Source organism: Antechinus flavipes, chromosome 1 (genome assembly GCF_016432865.1).
Source record: "Antechinus flavipes isolate AdamAnt ecotype Samford, QLD, Australia chromosome 1, AdamAnt_v2, whole genome shotgun sequence".
Lineage (NCBI taxonomy): Eukaryota > Metazoa > Chordata > Mammalia > Dasyuromorphia > Dasyuridae > Antechinus > Antechinus flavipes.
The window spans coordinates 823,031-837,529 of NC_067398.1; the positions used below are offsets into that span (position 1 = coordinate 823,031).

The 14,499-nt window shown below is 52.4% G+C and overlaps 1 long non-coding RNA gene across 1 annotated transcript; it reads left to right on the forward strand.

Annotated features, from left to right (window-relative positions):
• The first annotated feature begins 308 nt into the window (after positions 1-308).
• On the forward strand, positions 309-5,303 carry LOC127546665 (uncharacterized). The gene is made up of 2 exons (XR_007950040.1): positions 309-742; positions 4,972-5,303. It is a non-coding gene; the product is annotated as an uncharacterized LOC127546665 (long non-coding RNA).
• Positions 5,304-14,499: the final 9,196 nt, after the last annotated feature.

Here is a 14,499-nt window from a genome sequence, read left to right on the forward strand (position 1 = left end):
CCCCCCTAGGGGGGTCAAACTGGGGTACCTGGACTTAGGGTCCAGATGGGAAGGGGTTGCTTCAGGGGATCCGGAGTTCAAAGGGGTAAACTTCAAATGGTTCCAAAATTTGCCCAAATGTCTGGGAAATTTTATACAGGATGATCTCAAAACTGGCCTTTTCTGTGGATTCGGAGAGCTGGGGGCAGGGTTTTCATCTCTGAAGGAAGACCCATGCCCTTTATCTGAGCACTTGCTATATTGTGTGTGTGTGTGTGTGTGTGTGTGTGTGTGTGTGTGTGTGTGTAAGACAGACAGAGGGACAGACACCTGAGATCTGGACACAACTTCTGGAGTAGAAATTACGTTCCAGATTCGAAACATCCAGCAAGGGCGGCCACACCAGCATTTAAAAAACCCATTTTGGCTGTTATCCAGTTAGATACGGCGCAGCAGGAAAGGGAGCGAGTGACTGGTCCAGCCAAGGGCCTTCAGGTACAAGCAGGCGGGCGCGCAGCCGGTGGCTCCCTGGGAGCTGCTCCTTGCCAATAAAAATCATCCGGGCGGCCCGGCCTCCCCTCTAGGGAAAAAGAAAGACCAAGGCTCTGAACGATGAAGAGCGCTCCTCGCACACTAGGTCCCAAGCCAGTGACCTGAGCGGGTCAGGCAGATAAAACTGCCAGGGAAGTGTCTGCCATCGTGACCCAAAGAACTAGCCACTCTCCACTGCAGGACACTATTCTGAGGCTCCTCTCACCAAAAGGTTAACAAAAAAGACAAAGGCTGGGTCTCCCCTGGCCTGTGGCCAGAAGGTGGGGAAAAGGGAGGAGGATGGACCCTTGGGCACCTGGGTAAGGCACAGACGGAGAGACTTCTAAGGAGCAGCACGTTCCTGGTGGTCCTCTCCCCTCGGGAGCGAATACCCAGGAGGGTCAGAGGAAAGAAGGGGCAGTGGCGGCTCCGGGCCGAGCAGGGCCGAGGCAGCTGTCCGTCCGTCCGTCCGCCATGAATGGTCAAAGCGGCTGCTCTTTTCACAAGGTTCATAGACCAGACTTCAGACTTCTGGCAATTCATGCGGGAGAATGATCCGATCACTGCCAGAGAGCCTGATAGTTCAATTCAGATGATGGTTATGAGCAGGGGTGGAGGGTCCCGTGGAGCTGAAGGTCTGAGATCAGCCAGCTCTGGTGGCCAGGGCGGGTAGTCGTGACAGACCTGTGTGTCTGTGCCCCAGGAAGGGGAGAGAAGGGGGAGGGCAAACGCAGAGGAGCCAGAGCCTCCCAGTCAGGTGTGAAGAGAGCCCGCAGATGTGGAGGCTTTGGGCAGGTGGAGGGAGAAGCCACATAGACCCAAGCCATCTTCTGACAGATAGGTGCCCAGCCTAGTTACAGAGAAGGATGCCTTCCGGGGGGGGGGGGAGGGGGCTGATTTGCCTCCTTTATTCTCTCCTTTCCAGCTTCCCTGTAACTGATGTTTGAAGTATGAGTGTGTGTGTGTGTGTGTGTCTATGTGTGTGTATTTGTGTTTGTGTATCTATATGTGTGTGTTAATGTTTGTGTATGTGTGTTTATGTTTGTGTGTGTGTTTGTGTGTGTATTTGTGTTTGTGTATCTATATGTGTGTGTTAATGTTTGTGTATGTGTGTTTATGTTTGTGTGTGTGTTTGTGTGTGTGTATTTGTGTTTGTGTATCTATATGTGTGTGTTAATGTTTGTGTATGTGTGTTTATGTTTGTGTGTGTGTTTGTGTGTGTATTTGTGTTTGTGTATCTATATGTGTGTGTTAATGTTTGTGTATGTGTGTTTATGTTTGTGTGTGTGTTTGTGTGTGTGTATTTGTGTTTGTGTATCTATATGTGTGTGTTAATGTTTGTGTATGTGTGTTTATGTTTGTGTGTGTGTGTTTGTGTGTGTGTATTTGTGTTTGTGTATCTATATGTGTGTGTTAATGTTTGTGTATGTGTGTTTATGTTTGTGTGTGTGTTTGTGTGTGTTTATGTTTGTGTGTGTATCTGTATGTGTGTGTTAATGTATGTGTTTGTGTGTATGTATATGTTTGTATTTTGTGTGTGTGTTTGTGTATCTGTATGTGTGTGTTAATGTTTGTGTATGTGTGTTTATGTTTGTGTGTGTTTGTGTATCTGTGTGTGTCAGTGTTTGTGTGTGTATGTGTTTGTATTTTGTGTGTGTGTTTGTGTATCTGTATGTGTGTGTTAATGTTTGTGTGTGTTAATGTTTGTGTGTGTGTTTGTGTGTGTTTATGTTTGTGTGTGTGTTTGTGTATCTGTATTGTGTTAATGTTTGTGTGTGTGTATTATTTTGTGTGTGTATTTGTGTGTTTGTGCATTTGTATGTATGTGTTTGTGTGTATGTATGTGTTTGTATTTTGTGTGTGTGTTTGTGTATCTGTATGTGTGTGTTAGTGTTTTTTTGTGTGTATGTGTGTGTGTATCTGTATGTGTGTGTTAGTGTTTTTTTGTGTGTATGTGTGTGTGTATCTGTATGTGTGTATCAGTGTTTGTGTATGTGTGTGTATGTATTTGTATTTTGTGTGTGTGCTTGTGTATCTGTATGTGTGTTAGTGTTTTTGCGTGTGTGTGTGTGTGTATCTGTATGTGTGTATCAGTGTTTGTGTATGTGTGTGTATGTGTTTGTATTTTGTGTGTGTGCTTGTGTATCTGTATGTGTGTTAGTATTTTTTTGTGTGTATGTGTGTGTGTGTATCTGTATGTGTGTGTTAGTGTTTTTTTGTGTGTATGTGTGTGTGTATCTGTATGTGTGTGTTAGTGTTTTTTTGTGTGTATGTGTGTGTGTATCTGTATGTGTGTATCAGTGTTTGTGTATGTGTGTGTATGTGTTTGTATTTTGTGTGTGTGCTTGTGTATCTGTATGTGTGTTAGTGTTTTTACGTGTGTGTGTGTGTATCTGTATGTGTGTATCAGTGTTTGTGTATGTGTGTGTATGTGTTTGTATTTTGTGTGTGTGCTTGTGTATCTGTATGTGTGTTAGTGTTTTTTTGTGTGTATGTGTGTGTGTATCTGTATGTGTGTGTTAGTGTTTTTTGTGTGTATGTGTGTGTGTGTCTGTATGTGTGTGTTAGTGTTTTTTTGTGTGTATGTGTGTGTGTGTATCTGTATGTGTGTGTTAGTGTTTTTTTGTGTGTATGTGTGTGTATCTGTATGTGTGTGTTAGTGTTTTTTTGTGTGTATGTGTGTGTGTATCTGTATGTGTGTATCAGTGTTTGTGTATGTGTGTGTATGTGTTTGTATTTTGTGTGTGTGCTTGTGTATCTGTATGTGTGTTAGTGTTTTTGCGTGTGTGTGTGTGTATCTGTATGTGTGTATCAGTGTTTGTGTATGTGTGTTTATGTTTGTGTGTGTTTGTGTGTGTGCTTGTGTATCTGTATGTGTGTTAGTGTTTTTTTGTGTGTATGTGTGTGTGTATCTGTATGTGTGTGTTAGTGTTTTTTTGTGTGTATGTGTGTGTGTATCTGTATGTGTGTGTATGTGTTTGTATTTTGTGTGTGTGCTTGTGTATCTGTATGTGTGTTAGTGTTTTTGCGTGTGTGTGTGTGTATGTGTGTGCTTGTGTATCTGTATGTGTGTTAGTGTTTTTGCGTGTGTGTGTATGTGTGTATCTGTATGTGTGTATCAGTGTTTGTGTATGTGTGTGTATGTGTTTGTATTTTGTGTGTGTGCTTGTGTATCTGTATGTGCGTTAGTATTTTTTTGTGTGTATGTGTGTGTGTGTATCTGTATGTGTGTGTTAGTGTTTTTTTGTGTGTATGTGTGTGTGTATCTGTATGTGTGTGTTAGTGTTTTTTTGTGTGTATGTGTGTGTGTATCTGTATGTGTGTATCAGTGTTTGTGTATGTGTGTGTATGTGTTTGTATTTTGTGTGTGTGCTTGTGTATCTGTATGTGTGTTAGTGTTTTTACGTGTGTGTGTGTGTATCTGTATGTGTGTATCAGTGTTTGTGTATGTGTGTGTATGTGTTTGTATTTTGTGTGTGTGCTTGTGTATCTGTATGTGTGTTAGTGTTTTTTTGTGTGTATGTGTGTGTGTATCTGTATGTGTGTGTTAGTGTTTTTTGTGTGTATGTGTGTGTGTGTCTGTATGTGTGTGTTAGTGTTTTTTTGTGTGTATGTGTGTGTGTGTATCTGTATGTGTGTGTTAGTGTTTTTTTGTGTGTATGTGTGTGTATCTGTATGTGTGTGTTAGTGTTTTTTTGTGTGTATGTGTGTGTGTATCTGTATGTGTGTATCAGTGTTTGTGTATGTGTGTGTATGTGTTTGTATTTTGTGTGTGTGCTTGTGTATCTGTATGTGTGTTAGTGTTTTTGCGTGTGTGTGTGTGTATCTGTATGTGTGTATCAGTGTTTGTGTATGTGTGTTTATGTTTGTGTGTGTTTATGTTTGTGTGTGTGTATCTGTATGTGTGTTAGTGTTTTTTTGTGTGTATGTGTGTGTGTATGTATTTGTATTTTGTGTGTGTGTATGTGTTTGTATTTTGTGTGTTTGTGTGTGTGTATCTGTATGTGTGTGTATGTGTTTGTATTTTGTGTGTGTGCTTGTGTATCTGTATGTGTGTTAGTGTTTTTGCGTGTGTGTGTGTGTATGTGTGTGCTTGTGTATCTGTATGTGTGTTAGTGTTTTTGCGTGTGTGTGTATGTGTGTATCTGTATGTGTGTATCAGTGTTTGTGTATGTGTGTGTATGTGTTTGTATTTTGTGTGTGTGCTTGTGTATCTGTATGTGCGTTAGTGTTTTTGCGTGTGTGTGTGTGTGTGTGTATGTGTGTGTGTGTATATGTGGATAGATGTGCACGTATTTGGTGGGGTGGGTCATGAAGCTGGAAAGAGAGCAGGAAGGAGGAGCCTGGGGCTGGGGTCAGGGCGGAAGGCATCTTGTCCCAGGACACATCCTCCCTCAGGCTCCGTGACCTCCGTCTCCTCCCGTGACGTGTTGCTCACCATGTGTCATCCTTATCTTTTAGCTGCTGACATGGGAGCCCAGGCTCGTGGCCAGAACCTTCCCCAGCAGCAGACCCTCCCCGAGCGCTCAGGGCCACGGAAAGCGGATGTCCTCTGCAGAGCTTCACAAACGTGTATTTCTGACCATCTCTGGAGAGACAGCAGACAATCCCTGACGTCACGATGGACGTTTCCCCATCGATCTTTGCTTCCGAGGCAGAACTCTGATTTTCCCTTCCCACTGAGTGTAGGGGGCCAGGAGGCAAGAATCCATCCCAGGTCTTGAATCTTACAGTAACTTGGCTCACCAAAACTCCCTTTTCTTTTTAATAAACGCTTTCAGATGCTATTCTCAGTCCCTGCTCTCTGGTGGATTTTGCCTTATTCCGAATTCAATATGTATGCTGATATCAACTGGACAATAACCAATCTTATAGATTTTACCTTATTGTGTATATTCTATATGAGTTCTGATAACATATTCTCTACTTATTTGACATTTGACAACTGAGCCTTCCTTGGCTTCCCCTCACAGGTCCCCCCTTTCAGACGTTTTACTGGTTTGTTTTTACATAAGCAACATCTGGAGATGACTCCCACTTAGTGAGAAGTCTTTGGTGACAAAGAAAGACAATTAAGTTCGGTGACCTCATCTGGAAATGTCAGCACCATCCCACATCTGCAACCCCCTCCGCCTCTCCATTTATTTTAGTTAACAGAATCTCTTCTCCAGTCCATCATCTCCCACTCCATGAAAAAAATAATTCTGTGCGTGTGATGGAAGCATCACAATTGCTTGCCAGGGCATTTCTCTGAAATTAAATGAGCTGATTGCACGAATCTAACCTATATTTGATTTACTGTCTCAGGGAGGGGAGACCGGAAGGAGGGAAGGAACGATAGAAGAAAATGGAAATTAAACAATTTACAGCATTTATAGATAGCCTATAGGTAGCTATAGATAGCCTGAGCGTCTTCCCCTAAGAATTTGTCTGGAAAGACTTATATGAATTGACGCAGAGTGAGATAAGCAAAGCCTGGGGAATAGCAGACACAGAAATAGCAGCGTTGTATGATGAACAGCGGTGAATGACTTAGCTCTTCTCAGCAATACAATGATCCGAGGCAATCCCAAAGGACTCATGATGAAGCCTGCTGTCTGCCTCCAGAGAAACTGCTATTGTTTGAATCCAGACTGAAACTCGCTATTTTTCACTTTCTTTCTTTCCTTTCATCCTTCCTCCCTCCTTCCCTTCCTTCCTTTCTTTTCTTCCTTCTTCCTTCCTTTCTTATTTTCTTCCCTCTTTTCTTCCCTGTTTCTTCCTTCTTTCCTTCCTTTCTTTTGAGTTTTCTCGTACAAAATGATTAACATGAAAATGTTGTCATTGATTGCACACATATGACTATATTGACTGCTTACCATCTCAGGGACGGGGCAGGGAGGAATAGGATTTGAAACTCAAAACTTTTATTAAAATGTTTAAAAATTAATCTAACATGTATTTGGGGGATATAGACAGATATGAATATACCCTTTGACCCAATGATATCACAACTGGTCTATATCTCAGATTTTTTTTAAAGGAAAAAGAACCTGAAAATATATATAGCGGCCCTTTTACGGTGGCTAAGAATTGGAAATGAAGAGTTGTAATAGATGATTGTATAGGACGTGTCCAAAGGAATGACGTCCAGGATGATGTCAGAAAAACCCTGCAGAGACACGCAGGGACTGATGGACGTGAAGCGAACGGGACCAGGGGACGTCGGCCCGGACCAGGGGACATCAGCCGGGACCAGGGGACGTTGGCCCGGACCAGGGGATGTCAGCCCGGACCAGGGGATGTCGGCCGGGACCAGGGGACGTCGGCCGGCACCGGCAGTGATGTCTGTGGAGAGCTGCGGATGACCACGGCCGTTCTCAGCCACGCCACGAGCCGAGACGGTCCCCAAGGGCCCGCAGCACATGGGCCGCCAGTTAGAGCTGCGGGGTCTGAAAACGGCCCGAGGCTGAGGTCTTGCCCCTAACGGTTGGAGGGGCTGATGGGCCCGAGTTTTGTCACGTCTCACCGCGGAAGGCGAGCCCCGGCGCACTGAGGCAAGCAGCCGGCCCTCGGGGGAGGGCCCAGGAGGGAAAGTGCGCGCTCTGCGGGGGCCGCGGTCCGCGGGTGGGCTGCTTGTCCATGGGAGGCTGAGGGAGGACAGAGGGGCAGAAAGCGGCACCGAGGAGCGGAAGGAGCTTCAGGGCAGCGGCCTCTGGGAGGCTCTGTCAGAATGGCGAGGTCAGCAGCAGGCTCGCAAGCTTGTATCCGGGTGAAGTTCTGTCCGGACCGGCCCTTCTTGCACCCCGGCTCGGAAATGATCTGCGCGCGTTCCCCTCCTGGGCCGTCACCAGGGGAGCCACGCTCCCAGAATCCCCGGCACTTCTCGAGGCTTCAGTGAACCGAGGCGCCATCCCTTTGAGGTCTCAGCAAAACCCGACCTGCCTCCAGTGTCCTCTAAAGCGCTTCTCCTTTTCTGGGAGTCTGCCCAGATACTAGAGAACGGGGGCGGCCCCCGAACCCCCATCCCCCAGCCTCAGGCCTGGGGGGGGGAGGGGAGACTAGCAGCGGAAGATCTGGCCGCCTCCTGAGGCACTGGGGGGGGGGCTCACACTCTGGGGCCCGGGCTCCCCGGCCCCCCCCCCGGGAGACCGCCAGGTGCGAGGGCCGGACTTCTGTTCCAGGGGGTCGAATATTCTCCAGGGTCACAGGCGGAAGCAAGGCTGGCTTCCAGGGCGCGGGAGGGGAGCCCCCCATGCTCTGGATGAGACGAACCGGGGCAGTAGGTTCTTGCGAGCGCTTGGCCCGAGCCAGGACAATCTGAGTTCCAACCTAGCCTCAGACACTCAGGTAGCCGCGTGATCCTGGGCAGTCCCCTAACCTCGCTCTGCCTCGGCTTCCTCCCCTGTGAAAGGAGAACGACAAAGGCGCCTCTGTCTCAGACAACAATTGTAAAGTGCTCAGCGCAAAGGCTGGCACCCGGTGGGCGCTGGGAAATGGGACGGTTGTTGTCCTTGTTCTGAGGCTCCTGGGGACCCCGCAGACAGAAAGGTTCAGAGTGCAAGTGGGGAGCCAGGCTGCCCGGGTTCAGAATGCCCCTCGGCCTCTCTGTCTCTGTCTGTCTCTCTGTGTTTCTCTCTCTCTGTGTCTCTGTCTCTGTCTCTGTGTGTGTGTCTCTGTCTCTCTCTTTCTGTCTCTCTGTGTCTCTCTGTCTCTTTCTGTGTCTCTGTCTCTCTGTGTCTCTGTCTCTGTCTCTCTGTCTCTGTGTCTCTCTATCTCTCTCTGTGTCTCTGTCTCTCTCTCTCTGTGTCTCTGTCTCTCTCTCTCTGTGTCTGTCTCTCTCTCTGTGTCTCTGTCTCTCTCTGTGTCTCTGTCTCTGTCTCTCTCTGTGTCTATCTCTCTGTGTGTCTCTCTCTCTGTGTCTCTCTCTCTCTGTGTCTCTGTCTCTCTTTATGTCTCTGTCTCTCTGTGTGTCTCTGTCTCTCTCTGTGTCTCTGTCTCTCTGTGTCTCTCTCTGTGTGTCTCTGTCTCTCTCTCTCTCTCTGTGTCTCTGTCTCTCTCTGTGTCTCTGTCTCTCTGTGTCTCTCTCTCTCTGTCTCTGTGTCTCTCTCTCTCTCTCTGTGTCTCTCTCTCTCTGTGTCTCTGTCTCTCTCTATGTCTCTGTCTCTCTGTGTGTCTCTGTCTCTCTGTGTGTCTCTGTCTCCGTCTGTCTCTCTCTGTCTCTCTCTCTCTCTCTGTCTCTGTCTCTCTCTATGTCTCTGTCTCTCTCTCTCTCTCTCTCTCTGTCTCTCTGTGTCTCTGTCTCTCTCTGTGTCTCTCTCTCTCTGTCTCTCTGTCTCTCTCTGTGTCTCTGTCTCTCTCTGTGTGTCTCTGTTTCTGTCTCTCTCTGTCTCTCTCTGGTGTCTCTGTGTGTGTCTCTCTCTCTGTGTCTCTCTCTCTCTGTGTCTCTGTCTCTCTCTGTGTCTCTGTCTCTCTCTGTGTCTCTGTCTCTCTCTATGTCTCTGTCTCTCTGTGTGTCTCTGTCTCTCTGTGTGTCTCTGTCTCCGTCTGTCTCTCTCTGTCTCTCTCTCTCTCTGTGTCTCTGTCTCTCTCTATGTCTCTGTCTCTCTCTCTCTCTCTGTCTCTCTGTGTCTCTGTCTCTCTCTGTGTCTCTCTCTCTCTGTCTCTCTGTCTCTCTCTGTGTCTCTGTCTCTCTCTGTGTGTCTCTGTGTGTGTCTCTCTCTCTGTGTCTCTCTCTCTCTGTGTCTCTGTCTCTCTCTGTGTCTCTGTCTCTCTGTGTCTCTGTCTCTCTCTATGTCTCTGTCTCTCTGTGTGTCTCTGTCTCTCTGTGTGTCTCTGTCTCCGTCTGTCTCTCTCTGTCTCTCTCTCTCTCTGTGTCTCTGTCTCTCTCTATGTCTCTGTCTCTCTCTCTCTCTCTGTCTCTCTGTGTCTCTGTCTCTCTCTGTGTCTCTCTCTCTCTGTCTCTCTGTCTCTCTCTGTGTCTCTGTCTCTCTCTGTGTGTCTCTGTCTCTGTCTCTCTCTGTCTCTCTCTCTCTGTGTCTGTCTCTCTCTCTGTGTGTCTCTCTCTCTCTCTGTGTCTCTGTCTCTCTCTGTGTCTCTGTCTCTCTGTGTGTCTCTCTCTCTCTCTGTGTCTCTGTCTCTCTGTGTGTCTCTGTCTCTCTGTGTGTCTCTGTCTCCGTCTGTCTCTCTGTCTCTCTCTGTCTCTCTCTCTCTCTGTGTCTCTGTCTCTCTCTATGTCTCTGTCTCTCTCTCTCTCTGTCTCTCTGTGTCTCTGTCTCTCTCTGTGTCTCTCTCTCTGTCTCTCTGTCTCTCTCTGTGTCTCTGTCTCTCTCTGTGTGTCTCTGTGTGTGTCTCTCTCTCTGTGTCTCTCTCTCTCTGTGTCTCTGTCTCTCTCTGTGTCTCTGTCTCTCTGTGTCTCTGTCTCTCTCTGTGTGTCTCTGTCTCTGTCTGTCTCTCTCTGTCTCTCTCTCTCACACACACACAGTCATACACATGCTTAGCACAGTGCCTGCCTGGCACATAGTAGGAGCTTGGTAAGTGTTGACTGACTGACTAATGAACACATGGACCCCAACCCTAACAGCGAACAGTGGGGAGTCTGGGCCACAATCTGCCCGGAGGCAGCGCACTGACACTGGGGATAAGCTTTGTCTCCTTCAGGGAGGAAAGAACTGAACTCTGAGCCTCTCTTTTCTCAGAATATCACAGCCCAGTGGGATAAACACTGGATTTGGAATCCAGGGATCTGGGTTCGAATCCCGACTCTGCTATGGAGCAGCTGGGGAACCTTGGCCAGGTAACTCCCCTCTCTGGGCTGCCTCAGTTTCCCCCTCTATAAAGGAACTGGGTCAGGTGACTTCCGAGGTCTCCCCCAGCTCTAAAGCTGCGCCGCTGCTGCCGTCCTTGTTTCCACAAGGCCCCCGGGGGGGCTGGACCTTATTGGCGAGTCTCGGACCGTGTGCCCCGAAGGACCGTAGGGAACATCCTTGAGAAAAGTCACAGGGACCGGGAAGCAGCCGGTCAGGCAGTTCTGTCTGCGTGGGACGTGGCCACGGAGGCCCCGCGGTGACCCGGGCAGCCCAGCGTCCGCTCTAAGAGGCCCCAGCCCTGCAGCCGGCCGGGGGGCCTCAGTGGCCACGGCGGCCGGCATTTCTCGGGGAACGGGGGCCGGCTCTGCTTCCACAGCCGCGCCTGGTTCTGGGCTCCGACGGGAAGCTCTGCCAGGGGTCAGACGGGGGCTTCCCCCTCCTGACTCTCTCCTGCCTCAGACGCAAGCCAAGCTTGGTCTGGGCCCAGAAATGAGTCACTTCCTTTCTCTGGCCCTGGGGAAAAGGCTACTTGGAAGCCTGAGGCCGAAAGTCCTGCCTCCCATTCAGGGAGCTGCCTGCTGGGCTGGCTGACTCATCCCAACCGGCTCTGGGGGAAGACACTTTGTCCCACTTCCACTGACGTGGGAAACGTCAACAAAGCAGCGTTGTCAAAACAGCCTCCTGAGCAGGGGGTGACGGGAGTTGCCCCTTTACAGATGGGGAAACTGAGGCTCTTGGGGTCCAAAGGCCCGCGCGTGGCCACAGAGCGAGAAGGTGGGGCCCCTGCGGGGCCCACCACCACGTGGCCTGGAGGGGCACCGGCTAGTCCTGGCTCAGGCCCCGGGGCAGCCCCCGGGCTCGGGCCGGAGCCATCCAGGCCCTGGGTCGTGCCCCAGCCAAATGCCTGGGCCACCTGATGACAAAGTGTCAGACTCGGGTCTGTGCCCTGAACCCCCAGGGTCCGGCCCAGGGTCCGGCCCACGCCAGCAGCCTGAGGGCCGCGGGACTGATTCTGTGTGTCCCTGAGATAACCACGCCCCGTCCGGTGCCGGCAGAAGGAAGCCCGCCCCTGAGCCCTAACGCCCGCCCGGGGACCAAGAGAGCGCCCGGTCCCGTGGCCGCTCCAGGCGGGCTCCCCCCCACCCCGGGTCCTTTCCCCAGGCCAGCGAAGCCAGAGGAGGTTTGGGGGAAACAGGCCGGACCCCAGAAGCCGGACAAATAAATAAAGAGCAGGCCCTGGAGGCGGAGCCAAGCCCAGGCTGGGGGTCTCCCACGGAGGGGCCTTCTGCACTCCCCCCAACCTGGGACTGCCCCCACCTTCCAAATCAGCCTCCGAATTCATCTGGATCCCCCACATCTGTCGGGCCTTCCTGGGAGGGAAAAGCCGGAGGGGGAGGGGTGGCCAGCTAGCCCCCGGCCGCACAGCCCTTCCCTGGGCCCACGGATGCCCACCCCACGGGCCGTCCCCTCTCCTCAGCCCACGGCCGAAAGGATCCAGCATTTCCCAGCGGGTTCTGGGACAAAGAGCCAGGGAGCGTCCGGAGGCCTGGGCCCAAGCGCAGGAGAGCGGCTCTCTGGGCGTGAGGAGGGAGGGGGGGGAAGGGAGGGCAGGGCCCAAGGGCAAACCCGCAGCCGCCCCCGAGATCGGCCCAGGCGGGGGCAGGGAATAAGCACAGATTAAGCGCCCACTGGCCACAGCTTCTCAAGGCTGTTTGGAGCTTCCCCAAAGGATGGGGGGACGCCTGTAGAGAGAAGCTTGTGCTAGGGCCGGGACCTGCCCTGGTTGGGGGGGGGAGATGGAGGGCGGCCCCAGCCTCCCTTGGGGCACGTGGGGAGTCACCCCCAGACGGAGGCTCCTGTGGCCGCCCCGAGAGATGCAGGAGCATGGAGGGAAAGTGGGCCCCGAGAATGGGGTCTCAGGGAGGCAGCTGCGGGGGGAAGGAGGCCCGGGGACAGATAGGACAGCCGAGTCTCACACAAATGCCTGGCGGGCACAGCCCCCAGACCCCTCCTCGTTAGTTGGGAGGGAGGCTCGGCTTTACTTCCTCCTTCGATGGCAAGAATGCCAGGCCCTTCTTCCCCCTTCTCCAGCTGACCCCAGGGTTTTCCTTCTCTCCAGGGCACAGACCCGAAAGCAGATGCGATCTGGTCAGGTGGGAGGGCAGCAGGACGCTCGCTCTCTACCTTCGCCCTCCCGCTGCCCCCCAAAAGGCTCCCCGGGCTCCCCTCAGCTTCCTGGGCTGCCTTTGTCCCCCAGCCTCTCTAGGACCCCACGTTTGGCTGTGGCTGCTCTCCCGCTTCCCTCCCTGTCGCCCTAACTCCTTTCAGTCTGGTGTCTGGTCCCTAACAGCCCGAAACCGCTCTCCTGTCCGCAAACCCCACAGAAGGGCCGTGGTGGCCCCCAACTCCCCCAGGGAGCTGTGCTGGAGGCTCTGGGGGACCCAGCAGGGTCCCCTGTCCCCGGGGCGTCTGGATTCGAACCCAGCACAGACGTCCTTTCTGGACAGGTTGCCTCAGATGTCCGCGCCCGCCTCAGGGGACTTCTGGGCAGAATCTGACCAGGTCAGGGGAAGGTCCCGAATATTGAAATTGTGGCCATTTTAAAGGCAGAACAGCCCCCTGCAGCCCCGCTGCCTACTTTGAGCACCCATCTCTGTCCAGGGTCCCCAGCCCACTGCTCCCAGGGGCAGTCGGGGAATCGCTGCCTCCTTGGGGACAAACTGGTTCGGCTGCCAAGGAGGGACATCACAAAATGGCCCTGAGGCTGGACGCGGTTTACAAGAGGAGGGGCTGCGAAAGCTGCGATGCCAAAGGGCTCGGAGCTCTTTCCTAGGGACAACATGAACCCAGCGAGGAAGGCTACAGCTACATGGGAGGGCCATGACCCAGCCACCCAAAATCCCAGCTCTGAAGAGGAGGGGACTTCGATGGGAAAGTCCAGAGACCCCAAGAATCCCACAGAGGAGGGGGCCTCCCTCCCATGGACACCCAACACCGGCTCTAGAGAACCCCCCACACTCCTTCCCCCTAAATTTCTCTGCCAAGAGAGGAAAAATCCAGTAATAAATGCCGGGTTCCCCGGCACTGAATCTTTATTTGGCTTGGAGCCCCCAAGGGGAAGGGGCTCCAGAGAGGAGGTCGGGGGTCCTTCCTCCTCCTGGACACCTCAGCGCCAGGGTGGCAGCAGTCCCCTGGCCAGAGCACCCTCTGATGAGAAGAGGAGCACCGCCCCTGAGCCCTCAAATCCTCCCCGTGGGGCTGGTCCAGGCAGTGCTCCGATCTGTGGCTCCGGTCCTTCCTCCGTGAGCTGGACTCGCCTTCTAGCCCGCTTTCCCGCTCTGGCCCTGCCGCGGACCGTGATCCCAAGCAGGTCAAAAAGAAGCGGGACCGGGACTGAGACGGAGCGGCAGGAGCCCTGCGTGCGTGGGAGGGACGCCGCCCCTGGGGCTCCCTGCTGTGGAAGACGAGACTCCTCTCTGCCCCGCTTCCTTTGGCCCCTTCACCCCTTGGCTGGGCTCTCTCTGCCCAGGTTTCTGGCTTCTGTGCTGAACACAAATCCCCAGTAACTTCCCGGCTGAGCGCAGAAAGCCCCCTACCCGCTGTGCCGGCCCCTGGGCACGCAATCCGGCTGGAGGCGCCCAGAGTCCCGTCCTCGGGCTCCCGCCCGCTACCCCTCTCCAGCCCTGCCGAACACCCGGGGAGCTGCCCGGCCCTTCCCACTCCCACGGGCGCCTGGGACCGAAGCTCTCCGCGTCCTGCCCAGAAAGCCTGGGATTTCTGAAGTTGGGGCCTTAGGGATCCCCCGCCTTTTCCCTAAGTCACTCAGGGAGTTCTCCATAAGCGAGGGTGTCGGGGGACTCACAGCCGAGTGAAGAGCCCTTGGCGAGCAGGGGAACAAATACAAGGGGGAGACGGCCTGGCTTGGCTGTGGTGGGGGGAGACGACGCGTGGAGGAGAAGAGGGACCGGTGGGATCACAGCTTTGTCCCAGCACTTACGGGGCAGCGCCCCGAGCCCCGGGGGAGCCGATCGTCCGTTCCCATGGGAAGCAGCCTCTCGGTGCCCCGTGTCCTCCGCGGGGAAAACGCAGCCTCCTCCCTTAAAACTTTTTCCCAGCTCCTCTGCAGAAAACGGAGGCTGGGGTGGGGATCCCCAACTCTTACTAGGAATTGTCCTTCAGCTGCTTTTCAGGCACAGGCAAC